Source organism: Saccopteryx leptura, chromosome 6, assembly GCF_036850995.1.
Source record: "Saccopteryx leptura isolate mSacLep1 chromosome 6, mSacLep1_pri_phased_curated, whole genome shotgun sequence".
Lineage (NCBI taxonomy): Eukaryota > Metazoa > Chordata > Mammalia > Chiroptera > Emballonuridae > Saccopteryx > Saccopteryx leptura.
Genome location: NC_089508.1, coordinates 169,695,038 through 169,712,276, shown reverse-complemented (window position 1 = coordinate 169,712,276; position 17,239 = coordinate 169,695,038).

Here is a 17,239-nt window from a genome sequence, read left to right as displayed (position 1 = left end):
CAAGTGATGACAAAACTGTACTGACTGGCCGGTTGGCTCAGCGGTAGAGCGTTGGCCTGGCGTGCGGGGGACCCGGGTTCGATTCCCGGCCAGGGCACATAGGAGAAGTGCCCATTTGCTTCTCCACCCCTCCCCCTCTCCTTCCTCTCTGTCTCTCTCTTCCCCTCCCGCAGCCAAGGCTCCATTGGAGCAAAGATGGCCCGGGCGCTGGGGATGGCTCCTTGGCCTCTGCCCCAGGCACTAGAGTGGCTCTGGTCGCAAAAGAGCGACGCCCCGGAGGGGCAGAGCATCGCCCCCTGGTGGGCAGAGCGTTGCCCCTGGTGGGCGTGCCGGGTGGATCCCGGTCAGGCGCATGCGGGAGTCTGTCTGACTGTCTCTCCCCGTTTCCAGCTTCAGAAAAATACAAAAAAAAAAAAAAAAAAAAACCTGTACTGATTTGAGGGTTTTAAATAAATTTTACCAAGTAGGCAAATTTGAAAATATAGAATCTGTACATAAGGAGAATCAACTCTCTCTGATAAGGGAATGTTATCCAGAATATAGAACTGTGACAGCAAAAAGATGAACAAGCAAAATTTTAAAAGGGGCAGCAGACTTAAATAAATAGACATTTCTCCAAAGAAGACATATATACAAGTGGCCAGCAAGTACTGTGAAAAGTCCTTACTGTTGGTGGGACTATAAATTGTTGTAGCCACTATGGAAAACAGGATGGAGGATCCTCAAAAAATTCAAAAAAGAAGCTACCATAGGATCCAGCAGTTCCACTTCTGGGAATATATCCAAAGGACATGAAAACAATAACTGGAAAAATACATGCACCCTCATGTTCATAGCAGCATTATTTACAATAGCCAAGACATAGAAACAACTCAAGTGCTCATTGATGGGTGACTAGATAAAGAAGTTGTGGTTTATATAACAATGGAATATTATCGGGCCATAAAAAATGAGGAAATCCTACCATTTGCAACAATAGGGATGGACACTAAGGGTACTGTGCTGAGTGAAATAAGTCAGATAGAGAAAGACAAATACTGTGTGGTTATCACTTCTATGTGGAATCTAAAAGGTACCAGGTTTGTGGTTACTAGAGGTGGGAGCAGGGCAGGGGGGAATGGGAGAAAGAAACATGGTCAAACAGTACAAACTTGCAGTTACAAGGTACTAGGGATGTAATGGACAGTATGCTGACTATAGCTAACATTGAAACATGATACATATGGGCCCTGGCTGGTTGGCTCAATGGTAGAGCGTTGGCCTGGCGTGCAGGAGTCCCGGGTTTGATTCCCAGCCAGGGCACACAGGAGAAGCAACCATCTGCTTCTCCACCCCTCCCCCTCTCCTTCCTTTCTGTCTCTCTCTTCCCCTCCTGCAGCCAAGGCTCCATTGGGGCAAAGTTGGCCCAGGCGCTGAGGATGGCTCCATGGCCTCTGCCTCAGGCACTAGAATGGCTCTGGTCACAACGGAGCGACGCCCCAGATGGGCAGAGCATCGCCCCCTGGTGGGCATGCCAGGTGGATCTCGGTTGGGCGCATGCGGGAGTCTGTCTGACTGTTTCCCTGTTTCCAACTTCAGAAAAATACAAAAAAAAAAAAAAAAAAAAAAAAGAAACATGATACATATTAAAGTTGCTAAGAAAATAAATCCTAAGAATTCTCATCACAAGGGAAAATTTATTTTCCTTTCTTTTTTTTATTTCTCTTCTTATTGTATCTATACAAGATGATAGCTGCTAACTAAACGTATAGCAGTACTCATCTCACTATATGTGTAAGTCAAACCATTATGCTATACATCTTAAAACTATATAGTGATGTATGTAAACCATATCTCAATAAAAGTGGGCAAAAATAAAGTGTTTGATACCATTAGTCATTAGGACGATACAAATTAAAACCACAATTAGACACAATTTAACACCTATTAGGATGGCTATAATCTTAAAAAAAGAAAAGAAAAGAAAAGTCTGGGCAAGGATGTGGAAAAACTGGAACCCTGGTACATTACTAGAACGAGTGTAAAATGGTGCAGCCATTGCAGAAAATGGTTTGGCTGTTCCTCAGAATGCTACAGAATTAGCATATGACCCAGCAATTCCATTCCTGGAATATTCTCAGAAGAATTACAAACAAAAACTGTAGCGCTATTCACAACAGCCAAAAAGCAGAAACAGCCCAAACGTCCATCAACAGAGGAATGGATAAACAAACCGTGGTACATTCATGCAATGGGAATTATTCAGCTATAAAAAGGAGTGGAGCACTTCTATGTTGTGGATGAACCTCAGAAACATTTTGCAAACTGAAAGAAGCCAGACACAAAAGGTGACATATTGTATGATTCCATTTATATAAAATATTCAGAATGGGTAAACGCACAGAGACAGGAAACAGATTCGTGGCTGTCATGGCGTGGGGGAGTGACTGCTTAATGGGTAAAGGGTCTACTTTGAAGGTCACGAAAACATGCTACAACTAAATTAGAGGTGATGGTTTCATAGCATTGTGAAAGTATCAAATGCCACTGAATTGCAGTTTAAATTGGTTAATTTTATGTTATGTGAATCTTACCTCAATTAAAATACTGTATCACCAAAAATACATTGGAATTAGAACCAGCAGTACAATTTCTCTGTGTCAGGATGGCAGCATCTGCAACATGTCAGCTTAGATTTCTGATCTAACGTAGTGGAAATAATCTACTGCCTACCACGTGGATGGGGGAACAGAGAGAAAGCTGTTTTGCAGAGAAGTAGAGAAGGAAAAAATATAATGGAGACAGAAAACAGATGCTATTCGAAACCCTCTTTTCTTCCTGCCTGAGGATTTCCTGAGACACCATCTAATCCTTACAATTAACATTTTATTTTCTTAAACTAGTTTTCATTCTACAACTTGCAATAAAAAAAATGTACTATCTAATGTACAAATCCAGCTGAAGGACTGCTTCTGCCATAAAACCTACTGCAGTCCAGAGAAATCACTGCATTTTCAAATTTATTATAAAAACACTGACACCTCTGATTAGAAAATACCTTAATTATCCCTCTCACTGAGACGTGACCCCTCCACTCTCTCTAACAAGTATCAGCAGACCCTGTTTAAGAAACTCTAGTAATGAAGAGTTTATTGTCTCCGAGAGCAGATCACTTGATATTTGAGCAATTCTGGCTATTAGAAAGTTATTCTGTGTAAATAAGCAAAAATTTAATTGCACCAAATATTACAATATCTGAAGCTGTTTGGGAAAATAAAAACATACTCTTCCTTTCCCTCTGACAACTATTTAACAATTTGAAGAAAATTATTGATGTCACCCCATTAAAATTAATAAAAATTAAAAAAAAAAAGAAAATTACCATAAACCTGCCATACTCTTTCCTCTTGCACCCTTTGTGTGTAACACGTGCACACACACATGCATGGTTACTTCAGAGACTTAATTCCCTCACCTGTGGACTGAGCATAAAAATTCTTCAATACAAAGAACTATTATGGCCCTGGCCGGTTGGCTCAGCGGTAGAGCGTCGGCCTGGCGTGCGGGGGACCCGGGTTCGATTCCCGGCCAGGGCACACAGGAGAAGCGCCCATCTGCTTCTCCACTCCCCCCTCCTTCCTCTCTGTCTCTCTCTTCCCCTCCCGCAGCCAAGGCTCCATTGGAGCCAAGATGGCCCGGGCCCTGGGGATGGCTCCTTGGCCTCTGCCCCAGGCGCTAGAGTGGCTCTGGTCGCGGCAGAGCGACACCTCGGAGGGGCAGAGCATCGCCCCCTGGTGGGCAGAGCGTTGCCCCTGGTGGGCATGCCGGGTGGATCCCGGTCGGGTGCATGCGGGAGTCTGTCTGACTGTCTCTCCCCATTTTCAGCTTCAGAAAAATACAAAAAAAAAAAGAACTATTATGAGGATTAAATGAAATGGTTCATGTAAAGAGCACACCACAGCGCCTGCTACAGGTATGTATTCAGTAAATGCTAACCATTATTATCTTAATAATACTATGAATAATGCTTGTTATTATGATTGTTTTTATCTAGCGATCTAGTCTTAGTTGACAAAGCCCTCAAACTGATATACAAAGACATTGTATTAGTAGCTCTTAATGCTTACTATAATATTCGGTACAATTAAATTGGTAGATTATCCCCATTTACAAAGGAAACTGAGACACAGTTAAATAGCTTGCCCACAGCCACTCAGCTAGTAGGGAGTGGAGCACCAATTTTAATCCAAGAATTCTGGCCCAAACCACTGTTGCAACATGCCAATTACACCATCATGGCTCATTGTTTACCCACAAGGTGGCGCGCAGCAATGGAGAGTGGCCTGTTCTGTTAAAACCTCACAAGCAAAGGATTAGCAATTCAAAATGAGGCCCCATAGTGGTGAGTCAGTATTTCTCACTAAGGCATTTTCCTCCAAGAGCAGGACTTGAAGTCAGCATTTACAGAGTAAACAAGTCATGGGGTTGTAATATATACAGCATGGTGACTACAGCTAATAATATTGTGTTCCATACAATATTTGAAAGTTGTTGAGAATAGATTTTAAAAGTAAAAAATAATGAGGAGGAGGAAGAAGAGGAGAGATAGATGGTCTGATCAGTAGTGTAAATTTAGGGCACAGAGAGGCACTTAAATTCTTGAAAAAATATGATGGAAAATTTTCATGACTGTTCACCAAAAAATAAGCTACTTCCTACAACTAACTACCCTATGTCTAGTCTCATAACAAACTTCACATCCCCCATCTGCACTGTGAATACAGTCATTGCCTTGGAGAGATGAAAACAAACCACACTAAACTTAAACAATGTATATATTAATTTATACATTCATTATCTTTGACCGTTCCCCAGTGTGTTAAAAAATATTCTGCACTGTTCTGGGGTTTTGACTAGATCACAATCCTTCCCCAACTTCAAAAAATCGATTCCAAGTGCTCCAGTTCAGCCTCTGAGCCTTTTTTTCCTTGTAATTTTCTTTTTTATTTGTTGATTTTTAGAGAGAGGAAGGAAGAGAGAGAAACAGACAAAAACATGGATCTGTTCCTGTATGTTTCCTGACTGGGGATCAAACCCGCAACCTTCACGTTTCAGGACAACGCTCTAACCAACCGAGCTGTCCGGCCAGGGCCTTCTGGGCCTCTTCTGATACGGCTCTGGCAAATAGGAAGAGGGACTAATGGCCAAGCAAAGTGAAAAAAATTTCATCAGAAAAACAAAGATTTAGCCAATTAAGAGTATATAATATAGAAAGTAAGAGGAGAGAAGAAAAATGGAGTTACTAAGAATCAGTTTTGTTTTGTTTCGTATTTTTATCAAGGTGAGTTTCCTGGAGGATTGAGAGTGAAGGTTTAAAATGAAGGCTTGGCAAATAGAGACGGACTCCTAGAGAGCAGCAGGCTGACAGCTGTCAGGGTGGGGGTGGTGGGCGGGGGCACTAATCGGGGGGTGGAGCCATTGAGCAAAAATGAGAAAAGAACTCATGGACAACAGTATGGTGACTGCAGTGGGTGGTTAGTGGGGAGGAGGGTGTGGGCGATAAATGGTGATGAAGGAAGACTTGACTTGGGGGTGGGGTGGACACACAGTGTGGTGTACAGATGTGTAGTAGAATTGAGCACCTGTAACGTGGATAATTTTGTTAACCAGTATCAGTCCAATAAACCCAACTTCTTTTTTTTTTTTTTTTTTTTTTTGTATTTTTCTGAAGCTGGAAACGGGGAGAGACAGTCAGACAGACTCCCGCATGCGCCCGACCGGGATCCACCCCGCACGCCCACCAGGGGCGATGCTCTGCCTACCAGGGGGCGATGCTCTGCCCTTCCGGGGCGTCGCTCTGCCGCGACCAGAGCCACTCTAGCGCCTGGGGCAGAGGCCAAGGAGCCATCCCCAGCGCCCGGGCCATCTTTGCTCCAATGGAGCCTCGGCTGCGGGAGGGGAAGAGAGAGAGACAGAGAGGAAGGAGGGGGTGGGGGTGGAGAAGCAAATGGGCGCTTCTCCTGTGTGCCCTGGCCGGGAATCGAACCCGAGTCCCCCGCACGCCAGGCCGACGCTCTACCGCTGAGCCAACCGGCCAGGGCCCCAACTTCATTTTTTTAACTTAAAAAAATTAAAATAATATAAAGGCTTGTGGTGGTCTTCATTGACGTGAGAGATGTGAAGACAGGCGGGGACAGGGAAAAGGAGAATTGTAGAAGAATCGAGTAAGAATTTTATCTCTGCTGACATTTGCCAAGAGATTCAAGTAAAGACTTGACTCACTTTGAATACTTTTGGATAGTGAATTTTGAAGACGAACGCACAGGGAACTTCAGCCAGCAGAAGTTCTCAGGTTAATTCTGGTTACAGTAACGCTCCTCAGAGGCACCCACACACGTGCCCTCACCTTGCCAGAATGAGCAATTCTTATCCCCTTTACTCTCCCTGCTCCAAAGACAAACCGGTCTTCTAAGCCATTTTGAAAACATTGACAAACCAATATTAAAGCAAATTACTCTCACTGCCACCTGGAAATACCTCCTATAAATACAAATCCCTTATACACCTACAGCTCCTTACAGTTTCCAAACTTCTTTTTTATCTCATTTGAACTTGACAAATTCCTGGTAAGCAAGCAAGGGTTATTACCACCATTTTACAAGAGGAGCAGAAGGAGGGTCATAGAAGTGGCAGGCTTTCACAAGGTCACACAGTTGGTAAGTTGCAGAGCAGGATTTTAACTTTGATCTCTGACTGCAAGTCCCCCGGGGCTCCATGAGACTTGTCACCGCACTTCTCCACTGTAAAAATGATTTTCAAATATTACTCTGTGAAAACTGCTGAATATGTAGAGGCAAAAGCATTTGGCTTAGAGGTTGGAGGCCTTGAATCCATTCCCTTCTTTCTGTAACTTCCCTTTCTATTGCTCTAAGCAAGGATATACTCAGTTATACAGTGTCTATCTATTCATATACAGGAAAGTAAACCTCAGAAAGTAGAATTTAAGAATAATGTTTCTTTTCTTCACATTAGAGGTTTAACGTGATGTGTGAAAAAAAGACAACTTCAAAATACCTGCGAGACAAGCTTTGGGCTTTGTTCTGAATTGTGGTCATATCTCTGAAACCCACATTCTAAGCAAGTGGAACAGGTTTGAGCACTTCATCTAAGTCAGGAGGCCTTCTTCAATCTAAATAAGCACTGCCCTCGAATTCTTACCCAGGGAGAGGAAGCCCAGCTTTCACTGGGGAAAACACCACTTCCAAGTCAAACAGCAAGAGCCCCAGAGTTCACCTCTGAATTCCCTGGGCCCAGCACGTGGCTCTCTCCTCATCCAATGGAAGTAGGCATTTCCAACAGCAGGTGCCTACAAAGCTGAAACATAACACTAGCATTCCAGACCATGACAGAGTCACCAGGCTGATCCGCACCCTGATGTAGACACAGAAACTGAGGCCCAGAGACTTGCTCAATGTCAGTCAACTCCTCAAGACTGTGCTCCTAATCCCCTGCCCTCCTATTAAACGTGACACTTCCTCTTGGCAAACCCAGCAACCACAGGGAGTCGTCCTGACCAGCAGCTACGGAGGACTGCCCTGGGCAAAATTTTTCTCCCCTTCTGCCTTTTCTGCAATAGATCCACAAACTACCATATCCATAAATGACCTCTGAGAGCCAATGTGACTCTCCTAAAATTACTGTGACAGAAAGCAAGAAAGGAAGAAAAGAAAGAAGGAAGAGAGGGAGAAAGGAAGGGAAAGAAAAGAAGAAATCTTTGTTAAGAAGTTGTCAGAAATGTTCAATTATACTCAGTTAAAGTAGGGTTATTACTTGGTACTTTTTGATTCCTTTTATATGGTAAAAGGGCATTGTGATCTCCTAATAAGAAAATGAGTTTCCTAAGTTATTTGACCAGAGATATCCTTTTTATTTCCACTGTGGAGAAGTACATGCATTTAGTGTTCTAGGAAGCATACTTTGAGATAGCTAATGTGTTCCAATAGTCTTAAGATCTGATTTGCACTGTTCAGAAAGCTGAAATGACTTGTTTAAGGTTTTACAATGTGCATTTAAAAAAAGAACTGATTTGTGACAACATGGATGAACCCGGAGGGCATCATTCTAAGTAAAAGTAAAAGGCTGATATAGAAACATAGAGTAGAATGGTGGTTACTGGCAGTCAGGGAGAGATGAACAGAGAAAGACGTAGGTCAAATAATACAGACTTTAAGATTTGGGGATCTAATGTACAGCATGATGACTTTAGTTAATGATATGGTAGTGTATACTTGCAATTCGCAATTTGCAGAGAGCAGCTCTTAAACATTCCCACTATACACTCTCAAAAAAAGACTTAATTATGGGAGGTGATAGAAGTATTAAGTAACCTGATGGTGGCAATAATTATGTGTGTGTGTGTGTGTGTGTGTGTGTGTGTGTGTGTGTGTGTGTGTGTAATCATCATGTTTTACACTTTACATAGAAACACTTTTATTTGTCAATTATTCCCCAATAAAGCTGAGAAAATAACAAATAAAATGCAGGCTGAAATTCATGTATTCTCACCTTTGATGTCAATTACCAATTCACAACACCATGCTGCTTCATGGAACTGGAATAACTTTGTCCAAGGGACTCAAAAACAGCGTAAGCTTCATGAGTCCAGGGACTCTACTTTGTTAACTACTTGCAACCAGCACAGCACTCAGCACACTGAAGGTATCCATAACTTTTTATTTAGTGAGTAGGTGTTACACAACAATACAAAATGTCTTGAGTCGACTCTTCACAACAACCCTAAAATTAGTATTATAATTTTCAGATTAGAAACCTGAGATTTAGAAAGAAACAGCAACTTCTCACAAACTCATATAGCTAGGAAGTAACTATGATTGTCTACTATCTCAGTATTTTTCAAATCCTGATATGCATATAAAACTTTAGATTCTCATTCTGTGGGCCATGGTTAGGGTCTACAATACTGCATTTCTAACAACCCCCCCAAGAGAAGGTTATTATTTTGTTCCACAGACTACAGTTTTTTTTTAACTTAAAAAAATTATTGGTTTTAGAGAGAGAGGAAGAGTCAAGAGATAGACAGGATCTGTGCCTGTATGTGGCCCAACAGGGGATCGAACCAGCAACCTCTATGCTTTGGAACAACGCTCTAACCAACCAAGCTATCTGGTAAGGACTCTACCAACTACAATTTGAATAGCAACACTAGTCCACAATCATAGAATGCCAGAGTTTAATGGAGAAAACTTAGATGATCAAGTTAGAAATATGAAGCCCAGGTATTACAAAGTGCTCACTCTTGGGCCATTTATTGATTTTTCACATCATTATTCTGAGCTAAAATTAGAGCAAAATCCCACTGCACAAGGCACCACAGAGTGACATAGCCAACACACAAGGACGTAGCAAGGAGGAAAGTGGGGCAAAAATACCCCATGACACTTTTCTACTGTCCTGTGATTTCCCACAACTGATCACCATTAGCCAAACCCAACAGGAAAACAAAAGTCACGAAAGCCCACTGATACGATCCAACCAAGTCAGCTCAAAGGGCAAACAGCGGAGTAAAGAGAGGGTGGGTATAGAAGGCAAACTGACACTAGCCACTGCACTTGACTTTCTGTAGACACCAGACCTGGCTCATTTCCACCTCCTCTTTCACCCAGAGTAGAACAAATGTCCAGAAAATAAAAAGAGATCAGGTGGAGAGATGTGCTTTTTATTTTGCACCTGAGTATTTTGCCTAGACTAGATCAGACTCCTATCTGTGTTAAAGAACTGTGTCTTCATTGGAAGGATAACCCTTTTGCCTGTGCTCTTAGCATCATCTCAAAAACTTCCCACTCTTTCTTCTAACTACGTGACCCTCACCTTTCTAGAGTCTCTCCTTTCTCAGCTTCTAGGTAATTAGCTCTCAGGATTCTCCTACAAATTATTTTACTGTTTCTTGTCAGATTCATTCTTTAGTATCTCACCTTAAATATTATAGTTTTTTTTTAATTGAAATTCTAAAGTGTTCTCTCTGTTCAATGCTTTAGCCATCCATCTTTGGGACTCACTCTCACCTCATTCCTCTCGTTCCATTTGCCATCTGGCTATGGAGAAACTCCACCCTTCTATCTCAGTAAGTGCCCAGCTAAAACTTAAGATGTTTCCCCTCATCTTCTCCTTTGCTTTCTTTTAATGATGAAGTCACCAATGCTTTCCTGCTAAACACCCAGTCTAACAAATTCTGGCTCCACAATACCACTAGTAATTATATCCTCTGCTTATTTGCCACTGACAAGATTGTTGTTTAATTCCTCATTTTTTTCTTGCCTGGGCTAACAAAATAATTTCCTAATGAATTTCTTACTTCTTGTTTTTCTTCTCTCTAGTCCAATATACACACGTCCATCAGATTAATATTCAAAAGCTACAGTGCTGATCATATTACACCTCTTAAAAAATCATTCAGTCTCTGAACTGCTGTTGAAAAGAAAGGAACTGTGAATGTGGATGGAACAAGGAAGAGGGTGAGGCTAAGTTAGCAGTCTATCTACCCTTTAGGAACTCCATCTTCTAGTCTGTTCTTTAACCTCTACAGCTTTCTTTTGGAGATGAGTGGTATATTTGTCTTCCTTCTCATTCATTTCCAAATCTCTTACAAATTTTGGAATTGGAGATAGTATGAGAGGGAAGACAGGAGAAACATAATTCGTGGCAGTAGAGGAGGAAGGAGTAAGACAGACCCTGAGTGAACAAAGTGGCCCTTTATAATTGCCAGTCATTCACTGGGAAACTGAAAGCATGGAGAGTTATTTTAAAGAGCCAGAATTTCTAACTATGGCTAAAGTGGAACTAACTTCATTGGCTAGTGTTCCCAGTGAACATATTACATCTGGGGGCTTAGAAATTCTGGAAGAGAAATGCCCAAACTATTTCCATCCCAGTGGAACCAAAATCAAAGTACTCAATTCAGTAGATGTTCTGCAATGTATTAGAAGATAGAAAATTCACAATTTGTTTAATATTATGAATCACAATCCTAAGAAGCTGGGAAAGTAATTTTTGAACTGCTGTATCAAAACATACCGAGGGGGTTTTGGTAAGAAAGATCCTCAACTCTGAAGAGGAAGAGGATGAGGATGGAAGTAACAATAATGAAGGAGACTGGAGCTGGTCCACCCAGAGACGAGGAGGAAGAGGAGGAGGAGGAAGAAGAGGAGGAGGAGGAGGAGGAAGAAGAAGAAGAGGAGGGCAAGATGGGGCAAGTTCAGAATTGAGAAAGGGAGCAGAAGAAATCTTTCATATTCAGAAAAAGAAGAATTTCAAGATGCATATTGTAAGGACTATGTTGACAAGGAGAGAGTAGAAGACAAAGGAGAAGGTCTTCCGGGCAAAAGAAGAAACAAGATGCTAAGGAGGAGACAGAGATGACTAGATTATTCTAAAACCATACCCCTGAATGTTCCTGGTTTTGCAACAGAATGGTCATTGGTATTATTTCCATAGAAAGTAATGAACATGTATCTTTTAATTGAATGTGTCTTACTATTTTTCATTGTCTTGATTCAAAATAAGCTTTATCAACTGTTAATGATTATATGTGAAAAAAAATTTTAATGATCTTATTGGCAAATTCCCTAGAAATTTATTGGGAATCTAATTTTTTTCTCGTATTCTTATTATTGTTAGTCATTATTAGCTAGCAATTAAAACATGTCTGATTTACTCAGGGTAAAATGGTATTTCTGTCCATAATGTTTTTTGTTTTTTTTTTTCATTTTTCCGAAGCTGGAAACGGGGGGCAGTCAGACAGACTCCCACATGCGCCCAACCGGGATCCACCCAGCATGCCCACCAGGGGGCGATGTTCTGCCCATCTGGGGCGTCGCTCTGTTGTGACCAGAGCCACTCTAGCGCCTGAGGCAGAGGTCACAGAGCCATCCTCAGCGCCCGGGCCAACTTTGCTCCAATGGAGCCTTGGCTGTGGGAGGGGAAGAGAGAGACAGAGAGGAAGGAGAGGGGGAGGGGTGGAGAAGCAGATGGGCACTTCTCCTGTGTGCCCTGGCCGGGAATCGAACCTGGGACTCCTGCACGCCAGATCGACGCTCTACTGCTGAGCCAACCGGCCAGGGCCTGTCCATAATGTTTTACATTTATTTTTTAAATAACAAAAAAAAAAGTTTCCATATAAAAAAGGCAGCAGTTCTTTTTTGAATGGTAAGTTGATTATTTTCATACTGATCCAGAGATCTCTGGTGTTAAAGCTCTTAATTTTTTATTTGTTTGTTTGTTTAGTAAGAGTTTTTGGTTCTTTTTAAAATTTGTTTATGGCCCTGACCAGATAGGTCGGTTGATTAGAGCATTGTCTCGAAGTGCAGAGGTTGCAGGTTCAATCCTCAGTCAGGGCACATACAGGTGCAAACTCAATGATCCTGTCTCTCTCTCTCCCTACCTCTCTCACTAAAATCAATTAATAAGTTTTTTTTTTAATTTGCTTATAGGCTTAATTGTTTTGTCATATGAGTAGTAGAGTAGGAGTCAAATAATAAATCTCAGCGACACGGTTCATGGGTTTTATTTTAATACTTTGTATGACAGTATATATATTGTACGTTAAGTTCCTCATGAATCTCTTCTTAATAGTTCAAAGTTATTACATTTTGTGTGACTGTGTTTTTTCATCACTTGGGGCATAATTGACAATTAGAAGTTGTATATAGGGAAGGTTCACAACAGATACCCTGTGAAATGATCACCATAATCAAGCTAAAGAACACACCCATCATCTCAACATACCATCTTTTGGTTAAGATCTACTATCCTATCAGATTTCAAGTATATAATACACTACTGTTCACTACGGTCACGGTGCTGTCCATTAGATCTCCAGAACTTACTCATTTTGCAAAATTGAAACTCTGTACACCTTGCCCAGCCTCTCCCCATTTCCTCTACCTCCTGGCCCTGGTATCCACCATTTTACTCACCTTTCATCAGGGGTATCAGCCTGTAGTTTTGCACATTTACTGAATTCTACTTGGGTTTTCTAAAAGAAATGTGCCTTTCATTTTTGATCCAATCCTTGTCGAATGGATAAAATATGTAGTGATTTATATCTAGCATTTTGAGACCAGCCTCACTTTCCATCTATGATAATGATCATTAAGTAAAGTAGTACAGTGTATATACTATATTTTACTTTGTTCAATGACGTTGGATTTTAATAGGTTTATTCTACTGTTAAGGAGCATCTAACTTTTCTTTGTACTATCATTTTTTAAACATACTATTTTTAAACATGTGCTAGTTCCTTTACATGCATCACTACCTGTTGAGTCTCTTGACACCTCTGAGAGCTAGGTATTATAATTTCCATTTTACAGATAAGAAAACTGAGATTTAGAGAGATTAAGTGACTTAACCAAGGTATCATTGGAAGGGATGTGTCTATAAACCTAGTCTTGACTGCCTTTAGAGTCTATGCTATATGGCATCCACTAAATTGTCCTAAGAACCGCTTATCTTTAGAAGTATAAGAGTGCCTGACGAGATGGTGCAGTAGATAGAGCACTGGCCTGGGATGCAGAGGAGTCAGGTCCAAAACTCCAAAGTCGCTGGCTTGAGCACGGGTTTATTCATCTTAAGCGCAGGATTGTTGGCTTGAGCGTAGACACAACACCCAGGGTCACTGTCTTAAGCTCAAAGATTGTTGGCTTGAGCAAGGGGTCACTCTCTCTGCGGTAGCCCCCTGGTCAAAGCACATATGAAACGGCAATCAATGAACAACTAAGGTGCCACAACAAAAAACTGATGCTTCTCATCTCTCTTCCTTACTGTCTGTCTATCCCTATCAGTCCCTCTCTCACTCGCCAAAAAAAAGGAAGAAGTATAAAAGCAAAGTGTGCACACTTGGGGGGACAATAGAAGCAGGCTCTAAGCAGATGATGAGGAGTTGACTGAAACCTTTGAAAACAATTAACTACCCTGATTTAAGCCTTTTCATCATATGAGACTTTAAATTTTAAAACATTTTATAACATGCAGTGATGAATTCAATGGGACATTTAAGATGGGAGCAACAGAGTTAGCAAGAGCAGAACATGATCTCTCCTCTATATGCCAGGATGATAACTTTATCACATTCTACCTTACATTAGAGATTTTTACATTTCATATACATATCTGAAGTAGAAAAGAGCTGCTGTCAACAGCTGTGTGGCCCAGAGAAGACACCGGCCCTAAGAGATGCTTATCATCCAGGAATCTTTTATCTTGACTCACACCATCTAATGAGGCTTATCACAGAACAAGATGGGCATGCCTTCTGCAAATGACCTTTGATCTCTTTGTTGCTTGATTAATAACATCACAATCCTGACCTTCCTTGATCTCTGAGTAGCATCCAACACAACAGAACAGATCCCCCTCCATAGTGTCTCTCTTCCCTGGATTTCCACAGTATCTAATTATCTGCTTTTTTCCTTCTGTGTTTCTGATAGTTTCTTAACTTCTATAGGGCTTCTCACTTCATTGGGTTCTTAAAAGTTGGTGTTTCTCCAGCTCCTGCCTAAAGTTCTTCTCTCCTAGGTCCACCTACTCTCCTTGAATAGCCTCAGTTACTCCCATAGCTTTGTTTTCCAGTGATGTCTACCAATTCTATCCCATGTAAAGCCTTCTCTTTAAGTATAGGTCAGAAGGTATTTGTAAATAAATGAATAAATGCAGGAATGACTAAATAAGTAAATGAGAAGTAACCAGGTTTATAAGTTCCAGATTAGAACCTAGTTAAATACATTCTTATCACTCATTGTATCATCAAGTAGGACTGAGTGCAAGTCTAAGCTCTGGCCCTTAATAGTAGAGTGATATTAGATTAGTGAATTAAAATATCCACACTTTATTTTTTTATTATTGTGGCTAATTTTTGTTTTTTCTTTGTAAAAATTTACAAAAGGATGATAATTATACCCATCCTGGCCTACATTTCAGGTAGGTAATTGTGAGAAATGCATGAGTTCTCACATGGGAGACGGCCTTAGGAGCAAATTATTCTTACTAAACTAAACTGAGCTATTCAAGCAAGACAGATCGAAAGCAAGGTGTCTAGCAATGTGTGAGATAATTGTTTTATCGTGTTTTGTCTATCCCCAGACTCTGTCTGGGTAGCTGTTGATGGCAGCTGCTCAGAGCTCAACCATAAATATTTTGGTAAAGGGAGTCTGTAAAGAATGAAGGTGGTGGCCTGATTAACTCCAGCCCAAGACATTCCTACCACATGCCAACCTGTCGTGTATCCTAATATCTCAGAACATGGGCCCAGCCCAGACCGCAGCCAAGATGCCTAGTCTCTGCAGAGTATCTATTCAGGTTCTCTGCCCATTTTTTAATTAGATCATTTATTTTGTTGGTGTTGAGTTATATAAATTCTTTATAAATTTTGGATGTGAATCCCTTATCAGATATATTATTTACAAATATTTTTCCCATTCCATAGATTTACTTTTTATTTTGTTGATGGTTTCCTTTGTTGTGCAAAAAGGATGGCTACATGGCCAATAGACATATGAAAAGATACTCAAAAATCACTAACCATCAGAGAAATGCAAATTAAAACCACAGTGAGATATCACCTCACACCAGTCAGAATGGCGCTCATCAATAAATCAAGAAACAACAAGTGCTGGGGAGGGTGTAGAGTAAAGGCAACTTAGATGCACTGTTGGTGGGAATGCGGAATGGTGCAGCCACTGTAGAAAACAGTATGGAGTGTCTTCAAAAAATTAAAAATGGAACTGCTTTTATGACCCAGCAATTCCAATTCTGGGACTATATCCAAAGAAACCTAAAAAACTAATTTGAAAGTGAGGAGCCACTGAGCCACTTCACCAGCAGGTGTTGTAAGGTACCAAAAACTACAGAATTAATATTAATATTTTAAGAGTCTTGGAGAACATTTTATTAATTTGGGTTAAGGTGTGCAGAGAAATTGTGAGAATAGTCTCTGTACTGTGTGATTGACATAACCAGGATAGCCCTTGGCATTGTATTGTAAATGCAAAGGGGGGGGAAACATGGATCCCCAGACATTCCACCATGCCTGTGGGGAAAGGGGTGAATGGCTAGCCAGGTGCAGGGAGAGAAAAGCCAAAATAAACCTTTTCTTATAACTATGAGCCATTTGTGGGCATTGTCCCCACAGAAACTACCTCTCCTATGTAAATGCGTGTGGTTAACACGTGTGACTCTAGACAGAGAGATAGCAGATAAACACTAGATAATATAAGAAAGCCTCTTAATATGTAAAGAGAAATCTTCCTACCATTGTGTTGACTTGTAAATTTTGTTTTCTCCAAAATAATGTATGGCTTGCAAATTGAACGTGGTCCTATCATGTTAAAGGACATATGACTATAACCAATAGTGGTAAGGGGCTCCTAATTATAATTTTTGCTTCTGTACTTCCCACTTACAAAACTATAAAAACTAGGTAGAACAAAGGGCCGGCGTGCGCTCCCTCAGACCACTGTTGGAGGAGCTGCTGCTTGGCCAAGCTACACAATAAAGCTTTGGTGTGTAATCGACGGACTTTGTTCGTGTCTTCAATGTTTCGGGTCCCTCCAGATTAGGCTTAACAGAAAGGATATATGCACCCCTCTGTTTAATGCAGCATCATTTACAACAGCCAAGATTTGGAAGCAGTTCTATTGCCTACCAGTAAGCGAGTTGTGGTACACTGACACCATGCAATACTACTCAGCCATAAAAAAGAAGAAAATCTTTCCTTTTGTGACAGCATGGATGGACCTGGAGAGCATTACACTAAATGAAATAAACCAGTTAGAGAAAAACAAATATGGCTTCACTTATACAGGGAATCTAATGAACAAACTAAACAAACAAAATAGAAACAGACTCACAGAGAACAGACTGACAGCTGTCAGAGGGGAGGGGGGCTAGGTGAAAAAGTTGAAGAGATTAAGCAAAAAAAAAAATCACCAAAACAACAACAAGAAAAACCCTCATAAACACAACAGTGTGGTGATTCCCAGAGGGAGAAGGGACTGCAGGGAGGTAGAGGAGGGATAAACAGTGAAGGAAGGAGACTTGCCGTTGGGTGGTGAACACACGATACAACATACAGATGATGTGTTATAGAATTGTACATGTAAAACCTATATATATTATAATTTTATAAACCAACCTCACACAAAAAAAACTCAATAAAATTTTTAAAATTAAAAAAAATAATAAAATA